At 37.3% G+C, this 18,090-nt stretch overlaps 1 protein-coding gene across 3 annotated transcripts in view; it reads right to left on the bottom strand.

Moving 5' to 3' along the window:
* RalGPS (Ral GEF with PH domain and SH3 binding motif) overlaps positions 1-18,090 on the bottom strand; it is a 356,648-nt gene that overhangs the window by 68,635 nt on the left and 269,923 nt on the right. The window lies entirely within an intron of this gene.

Here is an 18,090-nt window from a genome sequence, read left to right as displayed (position 1 = left end):
TGCAATTCCTCTTCTTATAATTAAATTGTTCCACATAGAAAGCGCAGTCCCGCGCCGTGGCGTCGTGGTCTAAGGCATCCTGCCTGGGACTCGCGTTACGGAATGCGCGCTGGTTCGAGTCCTCATGGGGGAAAAATGTTTCTCATGAAATTTCGGCCAGTGTATGGAACCGGTGCCCACCCAGCATCGTGATGCACTTGGGGAGCTACGGTAGGTAGCGAAATCCGGTTAAGCAAACCAGCTATAACGGTTGGGGGGGGGCTGGTTGGATGATCGTCCACCTCTGCTTCAGCATGTGACCGTGAGGCCAGAAACCGGCTGGTCGATCTTGGCCAGTCGTGGGCTATAGCGCAACGGATTATTATTATTATTATTATTATTATTATTATTATTATTATTATTATTACATACAAAGATCCTTGCGGAATCGCCCAACCCTCCATTGCAAAGTAAATTAAATTTGAAGTTTCAGCAGTCCGGCAACATCGCCGCTAACACAGTCTTCTCGTGATACAGATGTACAAGGTCAACGAACTCTGTGTGTCTCGTTAGATGACCTGTTCTCTGGCGCTGTGTTGCAACCAAATAGCATGTGCAGTAGCTTCAAATTAGAGGTTTTTAAATTAAATTTACACGAAAACCGTCCACATTATTGAAATACGCCAGAGGGATAAATTATTCTTTATTAGTTTTCCTATCTATATGAACAAAAATCACGTTCCTACTCGCAATAGTTACCGAATAAGAGAATATTAAACATTTGAGAAAAAAAAAAAACTTTTTTTTATGAAAAAAAAAATTAACTTTCGAGCAATATGATACTGTAGTTTTTTTGTTACATACAACATGAGCTATTCACTCTGAAAATCTTCAAGGCTATTTCATTACCACCTTGTATATGCGCAAAATGGGTCAATAGAAGCCTAAGTGCAAGGATTCGTCCCGGGTCCGGGCCTCGAAAAGCAAAGTCAGGTCACTATCCCCCTACCACCCTATCACACATAATCAATTCCGCCTTCCACTTGCCCTCACTCAAAAACATAATTCGACTTGCCACACTAGCGGAGCCGACGAAGGTTTAGTGACCATATCCGCATGTATTGAAAATCAAATTACTACATGCAAGAGGTTTTGTTGCACCGAGAGCTCAGGCCGAGGACTTGTAAACAAATGGTCTAATCGGACCGTGTAATACAGTACTGATGTGAGGATTCTGATGTCGCATGTTTCCACTGATACTCCTGGCTGTTGCGGCATATCCAGAGGTCTCAATTGAACACTTAACCTTAGGACGTGTTTCACAGCAGGAACCTCTGGTAATAGTATCATATGGTACAGTAGTTTCCCTTGCTTCCTGTACTAATGATATGGAGCACAGTCCGTTTAGAATTAAAAATAGCGCACGAGAAGGGAACACTACATGAATGATATTCTGCAGAAAGAAACCAAATTCTACAATGTTGTAAGTGAGAAAAATGTGATACAGGGAATCGTCCAGATAAGTTAGCCATAGAAAACGAAGCAACCGTATCAGAAGACGAAAAAGGATTTTCTATTTTAAGAGAAGTTGAACTAGCCCTTAGGGAAATGAAGAATGGGAAAGCAACAGGAGTTGATGAAATCCCCATTGAACTAGTGAAACGCTTGGGTGAAGACAAGAAGGAAATTCTATCTATTATGTAATGAAATATATGAGAAAGGCGAATGGCCTGAAGATTTTACAGAGAGAGTGTTACTGCCAATACCGAAGAAAAATAATGCCAAGAAATGTAAGGAGTTCACGACTATCAGTCTGATATCACAATCGGCGAATATTTTCCTGCAAATACTGAATCGATTATTAGGAATATTTACAATATATTCATACAGAGTGGAAGTGATTTAACTGTGCAAATTGAAGGGGCAATAAAATACATTAAATTAAATAAAATGTAAGCGTTTTGTAATTAAATGCATGGTTAATTAGAAAATTAGGCTGAAATTCTGCGTAGTCTGGCAACAGCGCATCACTGGCTCATCTACGAATACTGCGGCCCAAGGCAAAATATGACGTCATTTCTTGCAGTTTACTTTACTCAGAAAAAAAATAATTTTCTCCTAAATGTTAGCACTGTTGTTCTCGAGAAATAAGTCTTACTATCCATATGATTATGATTTTTACTGACAAGGAATGTTTTATCCCTTTGCAGTTTTTAAATATAATGGACGCTTTTCTTGCAAATTAAATAAACATATTATGAATAAATATCGTTATTTCCTATTATTAAGGAATCTGACAACCCTACTGTAGTAACTACTGTGAGGGACGGAATACTGCTCTTCAGACCTGAGTTCATATATTTTTGGTTCCAAAGCAAAAGGTGATATGTCAATGTTTTGGCGAAAATGAGATTTTATTATATTATGTTGTGCATATCGATCGTATCTTTACTGCAGCAAAAGATGACATGCATATCTCTATTATTTTTCTCTCTAACCCATTGTTATGCAACATGATTCCTATGATTTTATACGGTCGTTCTAACTTTAAACGATCGCTTCAGAAAAAACGTGGTGTTACAGGAAAATTAATGTTAATGATTTAATAATACATATCGTTTTTACATTATGTGAGACTCCTTAAGTCATAATAGTGTGGGTACTTCGTAGATACTTAGAACATAAATTTTCAAGGCCTAATAACAAAACTAGAAACTAACTTACCCAAATAGTATGTGTAGACGAACAGAGCATGTCATGTAGGTACTCTATACAAGACCCTTTACGCATATAATTTTCGAGATAGCCGAGACATGAATGGGGAATCCCACGAAAGGCTTTTCAGTGCCGGAGATACCACATATTATTCAGGCAGTTTCCTAACAGTCACGTTTTCAGACTTCCCGACTACTAGCGGAGTGATACATGGCGTCATGACCATCCCTCGGACGCTAGTGATTCTGGTCACCAGTAATCGCCCGTCCAGAAAAGGAAAACATTCCAGATGCCAGCAGATATCGCCCATTGAGAATCTCTTGCGGCACAAACATCAGCGTTTTACAAAGTATATAGTAGCCATCTGGCCGGTCATTTCATTAAAAATCACCTAAGCTCGTACACCTTACCTTGAAACTATATTTTTGTATGGCATGAAATAAGTAGGCTAGAAGGTTAAGGGTGTTTGAGAATAAGGTGCTTAGGAAAATATTTGGGGCTAAGAGGGATGACGTCACAGGAGAATGGAGAAAGTTACACAACGCAGAACTGCACGCATTGTATTCTTCACCTGACATAACTAGGAACATTAAATCCAGACGTTTGAGATGGGCAGGGCATGTAGCACGTATGGGCGAATCCAGAAATGCATGTAGAGTGTTGGTGGGGAGGCCGAGACGTAGATGGGAGGATAATATTAAAATGGATTTAAGGGAGGTGGGATATGATGGTAGAGACTGGATTAATCTTGCTGAGGATAGGGACCGATGGCGGGCTTATGTGAGGGCGGAAATGAACCTCCGGGTTCCTTAAAAGCCATAAGTAAATATGAAATAAGTACAAGAGTAAGATAAAATGCAGTGTGTTGGTGGAATGAAGTTTGTAATATTCAGAGAAATAGAATAACCGTGGATAAAACTTCATCCTCCTATCTCGTCAATCACAAACATCACAAGAGTTTGGGACACAGATAAATATTGTTAGCAAAATGATGTCTGCGCTCTAATACTAAACTATGGAGAAGAGTTCCCATTTAGTAGTAACAATACTAGTACTTTCACAGTTCTCAATAGCGATGCATGTTTTATTACGAGTTACATACACAGACTGATTCAAAGCCTTTGGTATAACAACGAGCCATTGTTCAATGAAACAACGAAAAATCATCCTTTATATTCCAAAGTTACAAATAAAAGTTAATTTTACCCACTTGTAATTCTACATATCACACAGGCGTTTAATTACATTTCTGCACTCGAGTGTTTTATTCTAGATAACCACAAACTGAGGACGAGGCGCATCGTCACAAAGTGTAGCCTATTATCATTCCCAATCTCGGCATGTACATCAAGCCACGGACAGAATTTTACGAGTTCTGAAAGTGAAAATTAAGTTTACCTTTAAAAGGACGAAATGTAGGTACGCGTCGTCGCTTCTTTCATTTCCGAAAGTAGTAATGAGAGCTGAATTGGATGTTCATGTCCGGTTTGTAAGTGATTTGTATCTAGCGCTGCCAACAATAAACGAGTCTTCAAAACAAGCATGACTGTTTGGCGTAATGGATAGGCCTACACTCAGATTTCGTCAACTCTAGAGGATTTGAGTGCTACTTTGGAAAACAGACCAGTACTAACTTGCAGAAGATAATAAATAAATCTAATTATAACGTAAGTTTTATGGAAGGAAATTAATATGATATGTAGGCCTATTGGTTACAGGTATAATTACTTCCTTGGCGCCGGTATTAGAGATATGGAGGCAGGCTAGAGTTCACAATGCTTTCTTGACATCGGCTCTAGGAATTAATGTGAACACCAGTGACGAAGCCAGTAAAGAGTGACTAGGCAGAACGTCACACACGCGCACGCGCACACGCACACACACACACACACACACACACACACACACAAAGTGTCCCATTTATCTTGTGCACCTATTATAACTTTTTTTGTTTGGATAGGTATTGGAATTTTTGTTTTTGAGCGTTATGTTAGAACGAGGGGCTAACATGAGAGTGGAGATTTGGTGCATGTAACTACATTATGGTACAAGATACACGTGACGTCATCAATTTCTCAAATAGCATTACATACTTTAATAATGTTACATTGATTATACACATTAAGGCAAGTTCAAAAATGTATCATAATGCCACCTTTATAATCAATAACAACAAAACGAAACAAAAACGTACTTCCAATGTGATTATGTTATGCTTTAAGAGTCACAGAAGATGTTCCAAATGGTGATCATTCACATTAATGCACATTCGAAGGCGTTCCCCGAAAGACCGTATGACTGACCGGTATTTGCTGACTGAATGGACACACAAGCCTGTCGAATGCGTTGTTGCACGTCGTCTGGTGTTATCAGAATGTACTGGTACACACTGCTCTTTACAGTTCCTCACAGGAAGAAGTCGAGTGGCGACAGGTCCGGAGAACATGTAGGCCACTGTACGTGGATTGTGGCGTCGACAGTTGTTGTGGTTTGTTTACATGTTAAGACAGCAAACAAACAACATACAACGTGTACGGACGTCAGTCGTCTTTCGTTTTATGTAAGTTAATACACAAGATGAATGGGGCACCACAACAAACTGCACATTCTGATGGCATTCATTTTAAATTTTGTTGTTATTATTGATTGGGAAGATTACATTGTGATACATTTTCAAACTCGTCTTAATGTGTGTAATCAATGTAACATGATTAAAGTATGTAGTGCTAATTGAAAAATTGATGACGTCACATGTATTTTGTACCATAATGTAGTTACATGCACCAAATCTCTGCACTCATATTAGCCTGTCGTTCTAACATAACCACCAGAAACAAAACTTCCAATACGTATCCAAACAAAAAAGTTATAATAGGTGCACACGATAAATGGGACACTCTGTATAATATATACTATGTAGAGCATTATCCTCATGAATATCCCCGACAATCATGGCCCTTCTGATGCTATCAAACCCTGCCCTGTAACACTCTACCATTTGGAATCTACTGGAACATTCTTTTAGGCTATTGCAGTTGTTCCATCGTCATAAGGTGTCCAAACCAGCTCAGTAGTATAACGTAGCACCAGAACGTAATATGGACTCTAATACCACTGAAGAAATCTTTATTCCTGTCGCTAAGGGACTTTTAAAAAGTCGTTAAATTATATTTAAGCAATTTAAATACAAAAGTTTCATTAGTTTTGTCGCTGAAAAATTGTTAAAAGTAGTTGGATCTAGCTACGCTAAATTGGCAAAACCGACTTGAAGAGCGGGAAAGTCTGAACATTCCTTATTGGTCGCTGTGGTGGTCGTGAGACATGCCTCCTAGTGACGTGGTAGGGGATGCTAGAAATTCCTTCTGCCATCAAAGAACCTCACGCTATTTTTCGTTCTCCCAATCTTCATTGCAAAGACACAGACTGTTTAGGAGACAAACGAAAATTTTTCCTCACCTTTAGATCATCACCCTATCCAAGCTCTATTGTCGTTGACATATGCCACCATCTAACGGTCGTTGAGCGAAGAACCCAGTACAATCAGCTGATTTTCTAAATCACACCAATTACGGCAGAGAAATTAATTGCAGTATTTAAAAATTTTAGTCGTGAGGATTTTTTTTGGGAGGTGGGAGGTATGCATTGCCTCAATTATCTCCAAGTAGCTTCGTCACTGGTGGACAGAACCGCGTGCCTTTTACTCTCAAAGAAAACGGTACTCAATTCGATAGGAAGCTGAGTGCATCTCTTTTTAGGTCTTCATATATTTCTTTTTCCTTTTGGGCTGAATATGTTCTTGTTTAGCATATATATATTGCTGGTCATGCGTTGTATATAGTCCTAACATCGGTATCTATATTCCATGGTTTTGTCTTCTAACTCCTGATGTTAATTGTCTTGTATCGTCAGTTCTAAGCCGATCTCTTTTCGTAACTCCAATTACCGATCTCAAGAAGCGTATTTCATCTATCTCTTTCTTTCAATGTCCAAAAGCTACCTGCTAGACTAGACCACCGAGAACGATTATTTTGATTGTGGTGGTTGTGTTGGCTTGGCTTTACGAGGGCTGGACCCGGAACGGATCTCTGCACTTTGGTATATTTTGGCCCATTGATTGTGCGCCCTACATAGGCCTACAGAGTGTTATAAAAGAAAAAAAAAACATTCAATATTTTGAGAGGTGGTAGTATTAGTCAAAACAAGAAGAACTATAATAAACATGGGTCCTAAAATTAACATTTCCCGAGGTGAGTACTTGTTCGTCAACATCATAGGAGATGCGATGAAAGAGTAATGGAACGGAGAAAAATTCCCTCCGGCGCCGGGATTTGAACCCGGGTTTTCAGCTCTACGTGCTGATGCTTTATCCACCAAGCCACACCGGATACCCACCCCGGCGTCGGACAGAATCGTCTCAGTTTTAAGTTCCAATTCTTGGGTTCCTTCTAGTGGCCACCCTCTGCACTACGTCATAGATGTCCGTTCCATTACTCTTTCATCGTATGATGACGCAGAATATCTGCAGGGAAATATCATATGTACTTCGGTACATTAAAATAATATATATGATATGCGTGAATCACTTCGTGATTTAAGACGGCGCTTATTCCGTCGGATCCCGGACAACTAGTCACTCATAACGAGTGCACCTCAGCACATGTGTGGACTTCAGTCCTACGTTTATAGACATCTATGACGTAGTGCAGAGGGCGGCCACTAGAGGGAACCCAAGAGTTGGAACTTAAAACAGACGATTCTGTCCGACGCCGGGGTGGGTATCCGGTGTGGCTTAGTGGATAAAGCATCAGCACGTAGAGCTGAAAACTCGGGTTCAAATCCCGGCGCCGGAGGGAATTTTTCTCCGTTCCATTACTCTTTCATCGTATGATGACGCAGAATATCTGCAGGGAAATATCATATGTACTTCGGTACATTAAAATAATATATACCATAGGAGATGCCCAATGTGCCATTAAGAAAAAAAAAAAAAGCATTAAGTATTCTGAGAGGGATAGTAGTCATCATAAGAAGACAAAGTCTAATGTCTAATAAAAATGGGTCCTAAAATTAATATTAAGATTAAGAAGACAGTTCCGTTACCCCCTCACAGTCAAATGAAATGGAATTATAAAGTATGTAATTAGGCTATTGATGAAAACAATAAATTTTTTGCTAGCTTCAAAGGGATTCTTTTAATAATAATGAAAAAAATATATTATTTTATTTATTTTTTTTTAGTTCCTTTAAGATGTGGATGAAATGTACACGATTTTTTTTTTTTTTTAAATATTCACCGAAATCAAAACAATTTATTCACTGAAAACAGGGTAAAATAATCACTATAAAATAATACCCTTAGTCACTCTAATCAACAAATTGAAACTTTTTTTCGTGTATTTGGTGAGTAAATGAGTTGATCTCATTTTGGGGTGCTGAATTCAGTAGAAAAATTACCTTCTTTCTATATATACGTCACATTTTCTAGATACACGGCATTAATACAAAGACAGTAATACGATATTGGCAGCTATGGCTCATCTATACTAATAATAAATCTGTAGCCGAAATTTTTCTGGTAATTTTCGATTTTCCAAAAATAATTGGTCCTAACATATATAATTAACCACCCTGAAACCGAAAATCGCATTTTTGAAATTTTTGTTTGTATGTCTGTCTGTATGTTTGTTACCTTTTCACGCGATAATGGCTGAACCGATTTATATGAAAATTGGAATATAAATTAAGTTCGTTGTAACTTAGATTTTAGGCTATGTGGCATTCAAAATACTTTATTTAAAAAGGGGGGTTATAAGGGCACCTGAATTAAATAAATCGAAATATCTCGCTTATTATTGATTTTTGTGAAAAATGTTACATAACAAAAGTTTCTTCAAAAATGATTTCCGGTAAGTTTTATTCTTTACAAAATTTTGATAGGACTGATATTTAATGAGATAAATGAGTTTTAAAATTAAAATAACGCCATCTAAGACGGTGCAATGAATTAAGAACAAATGACTTCGTCTATAAGGGGCCTTGGACAACAACAATCGAAACAGGGTCCTTGGACATCAACAATCGAAAGCTATTAAATACTGCCTACAGAAAATGTTTCTGTTTTTGTATGAAGTAATATCAGAAGCTAAATTAACCGATTTGTATAATTAATTATTACTTCACCATTGGAAAGTGTAGTTTCTCTAGATGGACATAATGCTATAATGTTATTACAGTAACGTCTGAGTAAATCGAGGGCAGGTAAGATTAAAATAGCTTCTTAAGCACAGAAAATTTGACAGGCTATTTTGTACATTCGTTTTCTGTATTTCTTAAAATAATATTTATGTACACTCATTTTAATCTCAGAGAATTAACGAACAACGAGAGTGTATTGATTTAGTATGCAGTAATAGTACGTTAGCTTAGCAATCCATTATTTTATAATTCAAATTTTAACTATGCTCAATTGAATCGTGTTAAAATACATAAAATATATATGCAATAAATGCAATGCAAAAAAAAATGGGTAATGAGCGAAGCAGATTATCTTGCGCTGTTGTAAAAGTTGTTCCCTGGATCAAACGTCCTATTTTAATTATGCAATTACTTTATATTTATTTCTAACAGGTGCAGCGGAGCGCACGGGTACGGCTAGTTTTAAATATAAACATAGCATAACACTCAGAACTCCCTGAAGTTTTCTTAATAACATAAAACATTCTTATAAACCAACAAAATCACTAAAATAATTCACAATAATCCAAGATGTTAATATTTATAATGTTGAAACCAATTTCTTTCGGCAAAATGGGATGACGATGTACGGTGTCTCATCCGTCTCTCTAAAAGTAATCAATCACCCATCATTGAGCGGTTCCAGTAACCTTGGTAACGACTCTCCATGATAGTGTGTACTGGTGAAAACATTCACCCTGTTCGTCACTACAAGCACCTCAGTTTTCTGGGAAAATATCAAGGTGTGAGCGTAAATGTGAATTTTGAGCAGTCACTATGGACATATTTGTCGTCTCTTCTGTTACCTAGAAATCCGTAAACAATAGTTTTAAAAGAGACCCAAGGGGTTAACTCAAGATTTGTGAGCTTTGCATTAAACGTAGTATCTTTCAACAACTTCCTCATTTATAGCCCAATAAATATAGCCTACCTTCTTACTCCGTATATTACATCCATATAGCGTTTAACCATCACAGTCCTTATTTATTATACAATATCTCTAAAAAATGACAACACAAACAACGCAAAAATATTTTTAAATCCATATAAAATCTAAAATATCTCAAAATCCTTAAGTGACACAGCAATTCCGAAGGCCGTTTCGGATGATACTCGTACAACCAAAAATTGATATGAATTCATATATCACACACTAGATCTAAAATGGTTGTTAACCGATGTTATCATACGTACTCGAATAAATGATCGTTGGTAGCAATCGTTTTATTGCAATTGTGAATATTTTTACAATTAACAGAAATAATTCACTTTCATATTTTTGGTCACACACTATTCCTATGATGAGTCATTTCATAGGCATGATACTCAGGCGTCAGCTCAACATGAAAAAGTGTGTTCATCTACCATCACAAGAAGAAAGTGACATCCCAAGTGTAAAAAAATTACCCTCGTGAGAAGTGTTGAGCGTTATTTATTGAACTATTAGCCAAAGTAACGCTCATATTTCAAGACTGTATGCTGAAGCCGCCTTATTTGTCGGTAAGTAAACATTCTAGAGAATTTTTTCTTCCACTAGACGTCAATGAGAAATGTGTAAACATTACTGAAATAAGTTGCAGCGAATTCCTTTGAGGAAACACGAATGCATTCTGCTGCCACAAGGTTACTCTGCAAGATACGAGGGATCCCACAGAGTACGCTTATTTTGCCAACCTAGTTAGCGACGACAAAGTACAATCTCTCGCACTCAACAAAGAATTTCCTATAATTCACACTGTATTTAAAATTGGAAGGTGTAGAGAGCGAAACCTTCACATTTCAGATGTAACCGATGTTTGCAAAGACCCGTGTACGACATTTACTCCGATTTCAATCGAAGAGGTACGTCAACACGATATCTAAATTGTGTTTTAAAGCTTTCCAAAAATGTGGCTTACATGCACAAGTAACTCAGTACTAATTGGTCAGCTTTCTAAATCGTAATTCTTACTTTGATAATTGCACCTTTATACTATGCTCTGTTGGTTTTAAGCCTTGGTTTTTCTGAACCGACGCATGCAACGTGCGAGATGCGAGGCCCGCCTCGCACAAATCTGGACTACACGAGAGATAGTGGTTTCTATAACTGCGAGATGCGAGGTCTGCGCGCCTCGCAACTATAGAAACCACTATCTCTCGTGTAGTACGGATTTGTGCGACGCGGGCCTCGCACCACGGACCTCGCATGCGTCGGTTCAGAAAAACCAAGACTTTAGTCTCAAATGTCGTCATTATGAACAGTTACGCAAATATAAAAATGTAAATATGATAAAATATAAAAACGATACTATTAATTTAAAATATGCACACTTCATCAAATTGCTGGTGATTCCTCTTGTCCTCAGGAAGTGAGAAGTTAATAAATACAATACATACTAAATTAATCAATTCTTCATAATAATAATAATAATAATAATAATAATATTATTATTATTATTATTATTATTATTATTATTATTAGTACCAATTTCCATACGCATATGGCTACTAATGCCAAGGTCACATTCCTTCCGCTCGTCTTCTCCTGAGTAACCAATATGTATGCATGCATGTAAGAAAGGTACACGCATTTGTATGCAAGACGGAACCACAAAATCTGTTGGTTTGGTGGTGGTGGTAGTAGTAGTAGTAATATATGACGATGTTGTTGCTGTCCATGGTACAATAATTGATGATGATGATGATGGTAATAATTAAGGCTCGGATAAAGTAGTTGCATCAGGATAGGATTTATAGTTGTGTAGAATAGAGCCTTGAATTACTTAAGACTAAGTAAACACTACCCCCTTACACTAGCTAAAACTCTACCTCCTGGGAAAAGCGCTCCCCACCCCCTAGCTAAAACATCAGTGAATGGACAGTACAGCCAATAGGAACTGAATATACGTGGTCACTATTGTCGGCTGGGAGAAATGCGACAACTAGTTAATGTTTGTAAACAAAACGCACGGACCAAGGATGCCTATCCTGATACAGCTACTTTACCACAATAACAATAATAATAATAACAATAATAATAATAATAATAATAATAATAATAATAATAATAATAATAATAATAACTTCCGTATCCTTTGATAATAAAATTATCAATTTCATTGCTTTCATGTTCATTATTTGTGTTTCTCAGAGTAATTTCTGTTCATAATACGAGATTCATAGGGCCGTATTCATAGACATTTTTAGCGCGGGCTTCCGGTGGATGATCAGCGTTTTTCGTATTCATAAACCAGTGTTAGCGATAGGATATGATTTGAATTCTGTACTAATAACCAGTGGATAGCCGGGGCTAGCTTAGTACGCTCGTAGCGCGTGCTGCGAAATGTCTATGAATAGCACCCATAGACTTTATACCGATGCCATATAGCTGCTAAATTTTTCGCTATCTACACTAATGAAGTTTATCTATGGTGCCGAACGTTTGAATCACTGTGTATATATAAAGCGTATTCTAACATTTAAGCAGCATTTCGTCATACTTATTTTTGCATGTATAATGATTAAGAGGACATTATTATTATTATTATTATTATTATTATTATTATTATTATTATTATTATTATTATTATTATCATCATCATTATTTGTGGTTGTGACATTGGCGACTATATCCAATGATATTGGAAGAACTAGTGAAGGTGGTGGTGGTGGTGGTGGTAGTGGTGGTGGTGGAGGAGGAGGAAATGTCTACATCGGAAGTAGCGATTTCAGTACGTGTTTATATTTCGTTAAACCCTTTCAGATACTGAACAATACAACACTGAAATTTGTCTTAATTAGAAAGCTGAACTTTCTGAATATCTAACCAAAAGTTCACTTTGAGATTAAGTTTATGATTAACTTTTAAAGTTAATTTCTGATCTCTACAATCGTCATTCACATCTCCTCTACTGCTATAATCCAATAGCTATCTTTAACTTGCTTTTCTACTAACTTCTTTTCTTCTGCCTTATAAATGTTAACAGCTTAGTTTAAACGTAATGTTTTGTTTGCCAAACACTTTTTGAAAAAAAAAATATATATTCTAGAGATTATGCACAACAAAAATTATGGACTTAACAGCGTTAATTTACTAATCAAGATTTAAAGCGAAGGAAAAAACTACAGACAACAAAGAACAATGAGTTTGAGTCATTCTGGCAACGTTGCCGCCAATTTCAACTTTACATTGCGTCATGCACTGGCGCCATTGAACACTTCTTCCAAAGCGGGGCTAAATGAAAATTAACACTCATTTCCATCGTGTCTGATGTCTGCGTACCATCCTACATTTCGCTTTCAATTATCTACATCGCAATACATGAAAGTGACGAAAATGCGGTTTAGTTCATCAGTTGTAAGCCTGCGTGAAATCTCAAAATTCATGTAGGGTACTTGATGTAATTCATCGTTTCCCAAACTGTAATTCACGAACCCTCTTGTTCACCAGTTTCGTTATATCAGGCTATAATGCCAGAAAAAGGAAATCAGATGTGCAACTGTCAATTCATCACGATCGTCACTCTTACTGAAGTTCATTTTCGAGAATGTTTGCTCACATACTGTATGTATGTACAATCAAACACAGAACGCTTACGCCTTTTGTGACTGTTTTGAATACAGAAGTATTAATTTTCCCATTGCTTTTTAAAATCGTATTTTCCAAACGACATTGTGTTGAATTCCACCACCAGACAGTGAATACAAACCCGCTCTACCTTATCATGTGAATGATCAATGGGGTTCATGGAAAGGATGAATACGGCTTGTGACGTATGTCACAACTGGCACTCCGTTTTGCATCCCTGGCCTTGGGACGAGTGGGTTGCCTGTTCGAAACCTGGGTACGCAGCGAACCTTAGTGTAGTCCGTCGGTGAGAGTTTGGGAATGCGTCTAGCTTGAGTGTTAGCGCAATAAATCTGGAAAGGTCACAGTGTTGGGTCGTAGTGCCCTCCTCTCGAAATTCCAAGATCGTGAATGTAGACCTTCTATAGATGTCATTAATGTGAGTAAAACTTGAATTTTTTTTTTTTCATTAAACGTGTTCTTAATGTCTACAACCAGATCTTGATAGTTTTCTTCTTCTTCTTCTTCTATTATTATTATACGTATTATGCCTATATTTTGATTATTACTATTATTATTTAATTAGGAACATTAAATCCAGACGTTTGAGATGGGCAGGGCATGTAGCACGTATGGGCGAATCCAGAAATGCATATAGAGTGTTAGTTTGGAGGCCGAGACGTAGATGGGAAGATAATATTAAAATGGATTTGAGGGAGGTGGGATATGATGATAGAGAATGGATTAATCTTGCTCAGGATAGGGACCAATGGCGGGCTTATGTGAGGGCGGCAATGAACCTCCGGGTTCCTTAGAAGCCAGTAAATAAGTACTATTATTATTTAGTCAACTATCCAAAGACAGGTTTGAACCTCACAAGCAACACGAATAAGGCATCACTTATGAGGCAACTAAGCCAGGAGATAATGGGATAGGGTGGCTAGTTCCTTTCTCCCTCCATTGCATACATCGCTGACTAGTTACATATTACACTAAGCAGACTTCAGATGTCTACAAACATTATTGTTCTTCCTCTGATATACTGGGTGTTCAGTTCAAAGTGTGTCATGGCTCGCTGTATGCCGTCATGTGGCTAGCCGATGAGCCTAGAGAATTCAATCTTCCTACACTCCCGCAGAGGTGTATAACCTATGAGGCAGAGAAGTTGCCTAGCAAGTACGGCGTTCATTCTGAAGAGTACGTACCGATACGTACGGTAACGCCGGTAGTGGCAGGAATGTGAACTGTTTGGAAATACGTACTGTCGGGATATTGGGGAGAGGGTTAAGACGATTACTTACGTATTTGTTGACATTAACTTCGACGGTCAACATGGACACGGAGCATTTGATTTGTGTTGTGGAATGTTACCGTACGCAACCGTTGATAACAAATACCCTGCGTACGACTTGCCGGCGCAAAACACAGTTCGAAAGAGGTTATGGTAGCACACAGACCGTCATCTGTTGTTACGATGTTCAAGTTATACCGTACACGTTCTCAAGTTCAGATTGAAGAACGCCTTAAATAATAGGCAACTTCTCTAACATATAAGCTGAAACTCGCTTCAAATCGGTGACCCAACAACAGTGACGTCATGACACACTTTGAAATGAACACCCAGTATTTATATTAAGTGAGCTGTACTGCCTGATAAAAGATATATATGTAATTATATTAGACAGAACCTCAATCAGCGATTATAATAATAATAATAATAATAATAATAATAATATTATTATCATCATCATCATCATCATCATTATTAAGATTATTATTATTATTATTATTATTATTATTATCATCATCATTATTATAGAAAGATACTTCAGTGGCCTACTTTAAAAGTAACAGCAAAGCAGCTGCCTGAAGAAACAGAGTAAAACAGAACTATACCGTATAAATAAAATACTAAAAACAAGATCCAGCGAAGCATAATTCAATATCACACGAACTACGCTAACCAGAAAGAATATCGAGAGCAGTGGAAACTGTAGCGTCAGTACTTTTTTTTTTTTTTTTGGCACAACCTTAAACTACGAAGTGTGGAACTTCACGTATTTCTTTCAGCTACATTTATGGGTCGAAGGTGATTCTAAAGGCTAAGACTACGGAAGGAAATAGGATTTTTACTTTACGAGTCGGTGAATACAAATTACGTGGACCTACTTTACATTCTCATCATACAAGCGAATTTATAGCACATATAGGAAATCTCTCCTAGTGCATGGACGGGAAAAAGTCTGTTCCGAAACTACAGCGACTAACAACTTGGGTTTCCAACTTTAAAACCAAACACAAACTCAAAGGAGCTATGCATAACTCAACGTGTCAACGAAAACTGGCAGATGAAGTTTGCGTTCGTTGTTAAAAATAAAATGTTTACATACACTTTATAAATTTTGTACAGTGTGTCCTTCAAAGATCTCTGTGACTCGATTCTATCTAAATGGACAAAGAGTCTAACTCTTACTTCGGTTGATTTTGTATAATATTCATCATCATTACGTGTATTAATTAACTTTGTATAAGTATCCCGGTAGCAAGGAGGACTCTAAGATCTTGTTCAGAGCTAACCTTTCTGCTATATCATATTCCACAAAAATTTCGGACGTTTCCGAAATATCTGTCAAACTATCATCACAAATAGAAAGCATTTTCACAGGCCAAAAAAGAGGAAGAGACAGAAATGAAGGAGGATCAAAAGGAATAATAGAAAGGAGAGCAGCTAGAGAATGAAAATAAGGGTAAAAATCAGAATGTTAGGACAAGAATAAATATTAGAATAAAAATTACATTTTGGGCGAGATTTAAGACTATAACGAGTTTAAGGAGAAGCTGCATGGGACTTATGATCGGGATTAGGGAGAAAATGAAGTTTCGGAGGAGGGTTTGAGTGACAATTACTAAGTTAAGGAACGAGAAGATTTAGGAAGATTGAAAAGATAAATACGTTTATAACGAAGATTAGGATGAGAAGTAGAATATTTAAGATGAAGACGATAATAGGGAATCGGGATCAGAATGAAATTTAGGAACAGATTAAGGATACGGATTAGATTAAGGAGGTTAACATGAATAAATTATAAATTAAGTTTAGTAGGACAATTAGGAGAATGATTACAGTGGCGAATAACAGGACTAGAATGGCGATTAGGGGAAGGATTACATTGGTGATCAGGGGAAGGGCCAGAAAGGCAATTAGGAGGAGGACCAGAAAGACAATTAGGATAAGGACCAGAAAGACAATTAGGAGAAGGACCAAAGAACAATTAGGAGAAGGACCAAAGAACAATTAGGAGAAGGACCAGAAGAGCAATTAGAAGAAGAACCAGAAGAACAATTAGAATAGGGACCAGAACGGCAAATTAGGAGAAGGACCACAAAGACAATTAGAAGAACTAGAACGGGAATTAGAAGAAGAATCAGAACAGGAATTAGGAGAAGGACCAGAACAGAAATTAGAAGGACCAGAAAACAATTAGGGGAACTAAAACGGCAATTAGAAGTAGGACTAGAACGGAAATTAGGAGAAGGGCCAGAAAGGCAATTAGGAAAAGGACCAGAATGGCAATTATAAGCAGCAAAATGACAATTAGAAGGAGAAGATTGACAATTAGGAGAAAGAGCAGAATGACAATTAGAATAAGTAGCAGAATGACAATTAGGAAAAGGAGCAGAATGAAATTAGAAGGACCAGAATGGCAATTAGAAGCAACAGAATGACAATTAGGAGAAAGAGCAGAATGACAATTAGAAGAAGGAGCGGAATGACAATTAGAAGCAACAGAATGACAATTAGGAGAAAGAGCAGAATGACAATTAGGAGAAGGAGCAAAATGACAATTAGAAGCAACAGAATGACAATTAGGAGAAGGAGCAAAATGGCAATTAGAAGCAACAGAATGACAATTAGGAGAAAGAGCAGAATGACAATTAGAAGCAACAGAATGACAATTAGGAGAAGGAGCAAAATGGCAATTAGAAGCAACAGAATGACAATTAGGAGAAAGAGCAGAATGACAATTAGAAGAAGGAGCAGAATGACAATTAGGAGAAGGAGCAGAATGCAATTAGAAGGACCAGAATGGCAATTAGAAGCAACAGAATGACAATTAGGAGCAGCAGAACGGCAATTAGAAGGACCAGAACAGCAATTAGAAGCAACGGAATGACAATTAGGAGAAGGAGCAGAATTACAATTAGGAAAAAGAGCAGAACGGCCATTAGAAGGACCAGAACAGCAAAAGAAGGACTAGACGGCAAGTAGAAGGACCAGAACGGCTATTAGGAGGAATAGAACGACCATTAGAAAGAATATATGTAATTGCAATTAGGAAAAGGGCTAAAATGAGAACGGAATGCATTACAATGAGAATTAAGAAGGAAGAACTAGGATGAGAATTAAAAAGAAGGTCTAGAATGAGAAATATGGGGATTAATGTGAAAAATATGAGGATCTGAATGAGAATTTGCAGGATTAGGATAAAAATGAGGCTGAGAATGAGAATTATGAGATTTAAGAACATTAAGATAATTACAGAATATTAGAATGAGATTGGCAATTCCGAAAATACTTATAGTAGGCTTATGAACAAAAATATTATGTTTTCGAC

Source organism: Periplaneta americana, chromosome 1 (assembly GCF_040183065.1).
Source record: "Periplaneta americana isolate PAMFEO1 chromosome 1, P.americana_PAMFEO1_priV1, whole genome shotgun sequence".
In the NCBI taxonomy this organism is placed as follows: Eukaryota; Metazoa; Arthropoda; class Insecta; order Blattodea; family Blattidae; genus Periplaneta; species Periplaneta americana.
This window is presented reverse-complemented; position numbering and strand designations above follow the sequence as displayed.